The sequence below is a fragment of the Tachyglossus aculeatus genome, chromosome 4, assembly GCF_015852505.1.
Source record: "Tachyglossus aculeatus isolate mTacAcu1 chromosome 4, mTacAcu1.pri, whole genome shotgun sequence".
Taxonomy (NCBI): Eukaryota; Metazoa; Chordata; class Mammalia; order Monotremata; family Tachyglossidae; genus Tachyglossus; species Tachyglossus aculeatus.
In genome coordinates, this window is record NC_052069.1 from 133,209,373 (window position 1) to 133,218,815 (window position 9,443).

Here is a 9,443-nt window from a genome sequence, read left to right on the forward strand (position 1 = left end):
GTAGGTGAGATAGGAATGGGGGAAATCCTTGTGGAAACTCCAAATCTAGGAGAGCACCAGACTCCACCAGATCCTGAGACAAAGGATCAATTCTAACTGTGCTGGATCCCAGGCTCTCATCCTGGGAAGGGATTATTACCTATTTCTAAATGTCATTCTAATTCTTATTTTTATTCTTATCCTTAGTCTTCGTCTTTTATTATTATTCTTATTATTACTGTGATATTTGCTAATCACTTACTATGAGTCAATCTCTGTTCTAAGTGGTAGAGTAGATACAAGTTAATCAGATTGGACATAGTCCCTGTACCATATCAGGCTCACAATATAAGTAGCAGGGAAAAGAGGTATCTAATCCCTATTTTATAGATAATGATGCTGAGGCATTAGAAAAGATACGTGATTTCCCCAAGATCCCACAGCAGGCAATTGACATCACTGGAATTGTAAACCAGGTCCTCTGACTCAAAGGTCTGTGTTATTTCCCCTTGGTGATATTCCTTCCAGAATAGATTTCTAATGATTTCTTTGCTGGATGGAGCAGTAAGGCAAAGCAGGAAAGGGTGTCCACATGTCTGGGGTGTACAGCATCCAGACAACCTTCATTAGAAGGACGGTTGTGCTACTGGGAGTTCTCTGCTGTTACCAAGAGCAGGTCCCAGTTGAGCCCCATTTCAGGCCAGCAAGGCTAGAGAGAATCCCCTATGCAAAGTATTATGATAATTGTAACAAAAATGCAGTAGTAATTAGAAATCCCTAAATTAATAACTCCAAATTGCTGTCAATCAATGGCATTTTTTGAGTGCTTACTGTGTGCAGAGCACTGTACTAAGGACTTGTCACTTGATGCATCTCTCTCCGTCCTCTCTCATCATCTCTGTCTCATATTCATGACTATTACTTTACAAATGAGTAAATTGAGGTCCACAGAGGAGGAGTGATTTATCCAAGGTAACCAAGCAATCACGTGACAGAGCTTGTGACCGACAAGCACGTGACAGAGCTTGTGACAGGCAGGAATCTGGGTTAATAAGGATGATATTGATTATGTGGTTACTATGCATCAACCTCTGCGGTGGAAACAAGATAACCAGATTAGACACAGTCCCCTATTGAGCTTAGAGTCTAAGAGGGAGAGAGATGAGGGACCTTATCCACATTTAACTGGGAAGGTAACTGAGGCATAGAGAGATTCAGTGACATGTTCAGTGTCACACAGCAAGTCACTAGCAGAACCTGGGTCTTCAGATTCCTGGTCCCATTAACTGTCCATTTGGAAAATTGCCATCTACAAACATGAGGAGACAGTCCTGGTGCTGGCCAGGTGTCCACCATTTCCCCAGCAGCTGATGTTCAACCATCAGCACCTGCAGTTCCTCCAGGTCCCCTGATCCGGGGAACAAGTGGGGATAAGACAGTCTGGCCCCACCGGCGAAAAATAGTGGTACTGGGGGTCAACGGTGGTGAAGGATGAGATACGACATTCTTGTCATCAATGAATGAGAAGGCAGCATGAATGTAGTAATAATAATGATAATAACAATATTAATGATAATTATGATAATCATTATGGTATTCATTAAATGCTTACTCTAAGCCAAGCACTATTATAATCCCTGGGATTGATACAAAATAATCAGGTTGGACACAGTCCAGGCAACATCTGCGGGTCACAGCCTAAATAAGAGTGAGAGAAGGCATTAAATCCAGTGGTGGAGCCGAGATCAGAAACCAGGTAAATCCTCACTTCCTGCACCAGACCCTTCTCTTCCTCTCTCTCTATGTCTTTCCCTCTCTTTGTCTTTGTCCTTTGTTCCCTTCTCCTTCTCCCATTTCTCTTGATCCCCATCTCTTCTTCTTTCTCCTCCTGTCCCTTCTTTATTTCTACTCCTGTCCCTTCTCTTTTTATCATCCTGCCCCTTCTCTCTTACTCCCCTGGCCTTTCTCCCTGTCTTCCCCAATCCTTTTCCCCTTTTCCCTCTTACCACTCTCTTTTTTCTCCTCTCTCCTCCGCACCTCTTCTGAACACAGACCCCTTTACTATTTCTGGCTTCACCTACTGGCCACCTCCTGGAAAGGGCTTGGAGGAAAAATAACTTTTCTTGTTCCTCTAAAACTCACCCTGCTGTGAGCCCATCCTGAAGGCAACCAGAATGCAGAATCTTTTCTTTCCTGCCCAGATACTGAGCTTGCTCAATGAGAATCTTAGTACCTGGTGCCTAAGGGTCATTAGCCGTCACCTAGGTCTCCCTTCCCTCCACCGTGGGACCCGAGAGGTGGAGTGGAGAAGAGGCCAGTCCCAACATGCATTATTTTTGTCACCTTGTGTCTCCAAGAATGCACCATCCTGAGAGAAGAGACTCCAGGTTTCTTCGCACATCTTCTTTAAATTTTCTCAAGGATACCACGGGTATTCTGCCTCATCTTTCCTCAGTCCAACCTGAAGAGTTCCAGACCTTCTTTGCTGAACTGGGGGCAAGTTCCCTGAATTATATAGGAAATGAGACTGAACTGGCATAATGTGGGATCTGGGAACCTTCTGAGTTTCTTGTGTAACTTGCCCACACGGAAATGTGTTTGTCTTGGGCCCATATAGAAAGTAGTCATGAAATTAACTGGGCAGCCAAATGAAGAAATCAATGTTTCCGTTTCTCTCTTCCTTTCTCTGTCATTCTCTGTCTCTACCTCTCACTCTCATCTTTGTTGCTTTCATTTTCTGACTGTTTCACCATTTGTCTCTCTCTCTCTCTCTCTCTCTCTCTCTCTCTCTCTCTCTGTATATATATATATATCTGTCATCTGTCCCTCTACTAGTCTGGGAGGGCCTCTTGGAGGAGGTGAGGCTTCAAAGCCCTACTTGCCTTCCAGGACTAAGCCCCCGCTGTTCCTCAGCTCCCTCTCCCCTCCTCGTCTCTCCAACTCACTCTCTTTGTTCCAGCCCCGCAGCACTTGTACATATAGGTGCATAGCTATAATTCTAATTATTTGTATTAATGCCTATTTACTTGTTTTGTTGTCTGTCTCCCCATTTCTAGACTATAAGCCTGGTGTGGGCAGGAATAATCTCTTTTTATTGCTGAATTGTACTTTCCATGTGCTTAGTACAATGCTCTGCACACAGTAAGCACTCAGTAAATACGATTGAATGAATGAATGAATGAATACTATGTTTCTCTGACTGTCTTTTGGCCTCTGTCTCTCTATTTCCCTCTGTCTCTCTCTCTCTGTGTCTCTGTCTGGCACCTTCTTTGTTTCTATCTGCTTTCTTCTGTCATACCCTGTTTGTCTCTGAGTTTCTGCCTCTTTCTATACGTATCCATAATTTATTTATTTACATTCATTCATTCACTCCTTCAATCGTATTTACTAAGTGATTACTGTGTGCAGAGCACTGTATTAAGTGCTTGGGAAAATACAGTGCAACAGTAAACAGTGACATTCCCTGCTCATAGCAAGCTCACAGTCTAGAGGTGGATAGACAGACATCAATACTAATAAATAAAATACAGATATATACAAAACTGCTGTGGGGTTGTCGGGGAGGGTGAAGAGCAAAGGGAGCAAGTCAGGGTAACACAGAAGAGAGGGGGAGATGAGGAAAAGTGGGGATTAGTCCGGAAAGGCCTCTTGGAGGAAATATGCCTTCAAAAAGGCTTTGAAGTCGGGGGAAGTAATTGTCTGTTGGATTTGAGGAGGGAGGGTGATCCAGGCCAGATGTAGGATGTGTGCCAGGAGTCGGCGGAGTAACAGATGAGATCGGGGCACCAGGGGACTGATGGAAGAGCAATATTTTAGTATAATGTATTTCAGGAGGGTGACCATATTTAGGGCAATGGAGGAGCTAAATATGTGGTCTGGGTTGTAGAAGGAGAGAAGCAAGGTCAGGCAGGAGGGTGCTTTAAAACCAAGGGTGAGGAGTTTTTGATACAGAGCTTGATGGGCAACCACTGGAGATTTTTGAGGTGGGGGGGGGGGGGGCTGACGTGTCCTGAACATTTCTTTAGACAGATGACTGGGCAGTGGAGTGAAATATGAACTGGAGTGGGCAGAGACAGGAGGCTGTGAGTACAGCAAGGAGGATGATACAATAATCTAGGCAAGAAAGGATGAGTGATTGTATTAACATGGTAACAGTTTGGATGGAGAGGAAACAGCATATTTGAGCTATGTTGCAAAGGTGGGACTGAAAGGTTTTGGTGAGGGATTGAATATATGGGCTGAATGAGAGAGAGGAGTCAAGGATAACGTCAAGGTTACGGGTCTGTGAGATGAGAAGGATGGTGGTACCTTCTACAGCAATGGGAAAGTCAGGGAGAGGACAGGGTTTGGATAGAAAGATAATGAGCTCTGTCATTCATTCATTCATTCATTCAACTGTATTTATTGAGTGCTTACTGTGTGCAGAGCACTGCACTAAGCGCTTGGGGAGTACAAGTTGGCAACATATAGAGATGGTCCCTACCCAACAGCAGGCTCACAGTCTAGAAGGGGTGGACAGACCACAAAACAAGACATATTAACCAAATAAAATAAATAGAAAAATGTGTACACATAAAATAAATAAATAAATAGAATAATAAATGCGTACAAATATATATACATAATACAGGTGCTGTGGGGAGTGGAAGGAGGGAACGCAGGGGGTGGGGAGGGGGAGGAGGGGTAGAGGAAGGAGGGGGCTCAGTATGGGAAGGCCTCCTGGAGGAGGTGAACTTCGAAGGGAGGAAGAGAGCTAGCTTGGCGGAAGTGTGGAGGGAGAGCATTCCAGGCCAGGGTGATGACGTGGGCCGGGGGTCGACGGCGGGACAGACGAGAACAAGGTACAGTGAGGAGATTAGTGGCAGAGGAGCAGAGGGTGCAGGCTGGGCTGTAGAAGGAGAGAAGGGAGGTGAGGTAGGAGGGGGCGAGGTGATGGAGAGCCTTGAAGCCGAGGGTGAGGAGTTTTTGCCTGATGCGTTGGTTGATTGGTAGCCACTGGAGATTTTTGAGGAGGGGAGTAACATGCCCAGAACGTTTCTGCACAAAGACGATCCAGGCAGCGGTGTGAAGTATGGATTGAAGTGGGGAGAGACAGGACGATGGGAGATCACCGAGGAGGCTGATGCAGTAATTCAGTCGGGATAGGATGAGAGATTGAACAAGCAGGGTAGCGGTTTGGATGGAGAGGATAGGGCGGATCTTGGCAATGTTGCGGAGTTGGGACCGGCAGGATTTGGTGACGGATTGGATATGAGGGATGAACGAGAGAGCGAAGTCGAGGATGACACCAAGGTTACGGGCTTGTGAGATGGGAAGGATGGTAGTGCCGTCAACAGTAATGGGAAAGTCAGGGAGAGGGCAGGGTTTGGGAGGGAAGATAAGGAGTTCAGTCTTGGACATGTAAGACATTAAGGCATTAATATATGTCTTACTCCTGGACGGTTATCTCATTGTGGGTAGGGAACCTGTCTGTTAGCTATTACCCTCCCAATCACTTATTACAATGCTCTGAACACAATAACTGCTCACTGAATACCACTGAGGAATTGATGTCTGTCCCTCTCTGTCTTCATCTCCATTTGTCCTTCTACCTCTGCCTTGTCTCTCTTTATCTGTCTTAAACTCTTTTATGTCTCCATTTGACTCAGTTTGTGTCTTTCTGACACGATTTCACTGCCTCACCATCTCCTAATTCACCTAATTCCTAATTCTCCTAATTGCCTTTCTCTTTTTCTTTATCTCTGTCGACTCTCTGAGGGGAATTATCCTAAGTGGTAGAGCGTTCACTTGGCATGTGTGAGGTAGCAGGATCGTTGCCCACATTGTCTACTTGTATCTGTCCTCCGGCCACAACCAGTCAGTAAGGTTGTTAATTGGCAGGGAATATGTCTCTTAATTCTGTTGTTCTGTACTCTCCTAAGTGATTGGGACAGTGGTCTGCACATAGTGCTCACTAGATACCACTGATTGACTGATGGTTTGATTTCAGTCACTCCTCTTTCTCTTCTCCTCTCTCTGACTCTGTCTTTCTGTCTCTTCCTTTGACTCCTCTCTGACTCGTCACGTATACAAATACGTATATTTGTGTCTCTCTAGTTTTCTCATTGCTCAGGTTGTACTACTGAAGATCTCTTCTGATACTGCGGAGTGAAGAGAATGGATGCCAGTAAGCTTGCTTATGGGATCCTCTTTTTGATACAGATTGTATTTGGAGTCTCAGGGAATATATTCCTCCTCCTGGTTTATACGCACGTGGTCTCCACCCCCCCATTATCTAAATCCTCCAGACCTGATTCTTCCTCGTCTAGCCCTGGCCAACACCATGACCCTTCTCTGCCGGGAAATCCCCCACATCTTGTCAGCCTGGGGGTGGAATAATTTCCTGGATGACGTTGGTTGTAAAATCCTCTTATACATTTATCAAGTGTCCTGGGGTCTTGCCACCTGTACCACCTGCCTCCTGAGTGTCTTCCAGGCCATCACCATCAGCCTTGGCACCTCCCAATTGGAAGGTGTCAAAGCCCAATTACCTAAGTGCATCCTCCCCTCCTGCCTTTCTCCTAGGTCTTCAATCTGCTGTTTGACCTGACCATACCGATGTTCAACACCAGCATTGGGAATGACACCTACATGACCTACATGAACATTGTCATCCTTAAATATTGCTCCTCCATCAGTATCAGTGCAGTCATAACCCTGGTCAATGCAGTGGTGCTCTCTCTCGGCCCTGCTGAGAGCTCACCTCCTCCAGGAGGCCTTCCCAGACTGAGCCCCTTCCTTCCTCTCCCCCTCGTCCCCCTCTCCATCCCCCCATCTTACCTCTTTCCCTTCCCCACAGCACCTGTATATATGTATATATGGTTGTACATATTTATTACTCTATTTATTTATTTATTTATTTATTTTGCTTGTACATTTCTATCCTATTTATTTTATTTTGTTGGTATGCTTGGTTTTGTTCTCTGTCTCCCCCTTTTAGACTGTGAGCCCACTGTTGGGTAGGGACTGTCTCTATGTGTTGCCAATTTGTACTTCCCAAGCGCTTAGTACAGTGCTCTGAACATAGTAAGCGCTCAATAAATACGATTGATTGATTGATTGATTGATTGATATGAGCACGGCCAGTGGCTATATGGTGTTTGCCCTGCACAGACATCACCGGCAGGTCCGACACCTCCACAGGCCCGGATGCTCCCCCAGGGCAACGCCCGAGGTCAGAGCAGCAAAGCGAATCATTGCCCTGGTCACCATCTACTTTCTCCTCTATGGATGAAACAAAATCACCCTGGGTTTTTTGTTAAATATGAAGATAAATTCTCCTCTCATTCTTAATAGCCACAAATGTCCTTCACTTTTTCAGCTATCAGTCCATTTCTGATGATTCTCAGCGACAGGAGAGTTTGAATGTTCTGGAATTATTAGTAGTAATATTTTTTGTATTAGCAGTTGTAGAAAGAGTAATGTTCTGCCCCGTCTCATTCTCTCGTTTTCTCAGAGAGCTCCACCAGAAACCACCTCCAAATGCACCTGAAAATTCAAGACAATGGATGCCACAGGACTCTCATTTGGGATTGTGAATGTGCTCCAGGTCAGCACTGGAATTTCAGTTAATGTTTTCCTTCTCCTGTTTTATATCCACATGGCCTTCACCAGCCACAAGCACACCTCCTCTGACCTGATCCTAACCCAACCGGTCTTGGCCAATACCATCATCCTCCTCAGCAGGGGAATCTCATACACTGTGTCAGCTTGGGGGCTGAGAAATTTCCTGGATGATGTTAGATGTAAAATCCTCAGGTACCTTTACCAGGTGTCCCGGGGACTTGCCATCTGCACCACGTAGCTCCTGAGCATCTTTCAGAACATCACCATCAGCCCTGGCACCTCCTGGTGGACAGAAATCAAAGCAAAAATTACAGAAATGCATCATTTCTTTGTGCACCCTATCCTGGGTCCTCAATATATTGATAGGCATTGATATACTCACATATGTGAACGGCCCCCAGAACAGCAGCAGTGTTCAAATTACATTGGATCTCACGTATTGCTCAAACTTTAGTGCCAGTGCAGGAATCAACCTGGTTATAGCAGTCGTTCTCACTCTATGGGACTTCTTCTTTGTGGGGCTCATGAGTGTGGCCAGCGGCTACATGGTATTTCTCCCACATAGACACCACCATCAGGTCCAGCACCTCTACTGGCCAGCTCGCTCCCCGAGGGCGATGCCTGAGATCAGAGCTGCGAGGAGAGTCATTGCCCTGGTCACCCCCGATTGTCCTCCTCTACGGGCGACAGTCCATCATGCTGAGCGTTATATTAAACATGAAAAAGAAGTCTCCTCTGCTGGTGAGCAGCACCCTTCTGATGGCATTCGCCTTCTCCATCATCAGTCCATTCCTGATGATCCACAGTGATGGGAGGATGAGGACGTTCTGGAAAAAGGAACATCTCTTTTCTAACTCGTATCTCTCTTAGAGTCCCAGAGTAATTACGTATTCCTTCCTGGAGCCCCACTGGGATTGGGTGACCAGATATCCCAACTTCAGCAGCACCGGACCAGTCCTGAATTCATTCATTCATTCATTCAATCGTATTCATTGAGCGCTTACTGTGTGCAGAGCACTGTACTAAGCGCTTGGAAGCACAAGTTGACAACATATAGTGATGGTCGCTACCCAACAGCTGGCTCACAGTCTAGAAGGGGAGACAGACAACAAAACAAAACATATTAACAAAATAAAATAAATAGAATAAATATGTACAAGTAAAATAAAAAGGGTAATGAATCTGTACAAACCTATATACAGATGCTGTGGGGAGGGGAAGGAGGTAGGGCAGGGGGGATGTGGAGGGGGAGGAGGGGCACAGAAAGGAGGGGCTAAGTATGGGAAGGCCTCCTCGAGGAGGCGAACTCTCAGTAGGGCTTTGAAGGGAGGAAGAGAGCTAGCTTGGCAGATGTGCGGAGGGAGGGCATTCCAGGCCAGGGGGAGGACGTGGGCAGGGGGTCGACGGCGAAACAGGCGAGAACGAGGCATAGTGAGGAGGTTAGCGGCAGAGGAGAGGAGGGTGCGGGCTAGGCTGTAGAAGGAAAGAAGGGAGGTGAGGTAGGAGGGGGCGAGGTGATGGAGAGCCTTGAAGCCGAGGGTGAGGAGTTTTTGCCTGATGCATAGGTTGATTGGTAGCCACTGGAGATTTTTGAGGAGGGGAATAACATGCCCAGAGAGTTTCTGCACAAAGACGATCCGGGCAGTGGTGTGAAGTATGGATTGAAGTGGGAAGAGACAGGAGGATGGGAGATTACAGAGGAGGCCGATGCAGTAATCCAGTCGGGATAGGATGAGAGATTGAACAAGCAGGGTAGCGTTTTGGATGGAAAGTTAAGGATGGATCTTGGCGATGTTTTGATGACCGGCAGGTTTTGGTGAAGGATTGGATGTGAGGGGTGAATGAGAGACCAGAGTTGA

The 9,443-nt window shown here is 46.2% G+C and overlaps 2 pseudogenes; both read left to right on the forward strand.

Annotated features, from left to right (window-relative positions):
- Positions 1–2,337: 2,337 nt before the first annotated feature.
- LOC119927183 lies at positions 2,338–7,357 on the forward strand (annotated as a pseudogene).
- Positions 7,358–7,522: 165 nt separating this feature from the next.
- Positions 7,523–8,454, forward strand: LOC119927184 (annotated as a pseudogene).
- The last annotated feature ends 989 nt before the right edge of the window (positions 8,455–9,443 follow it).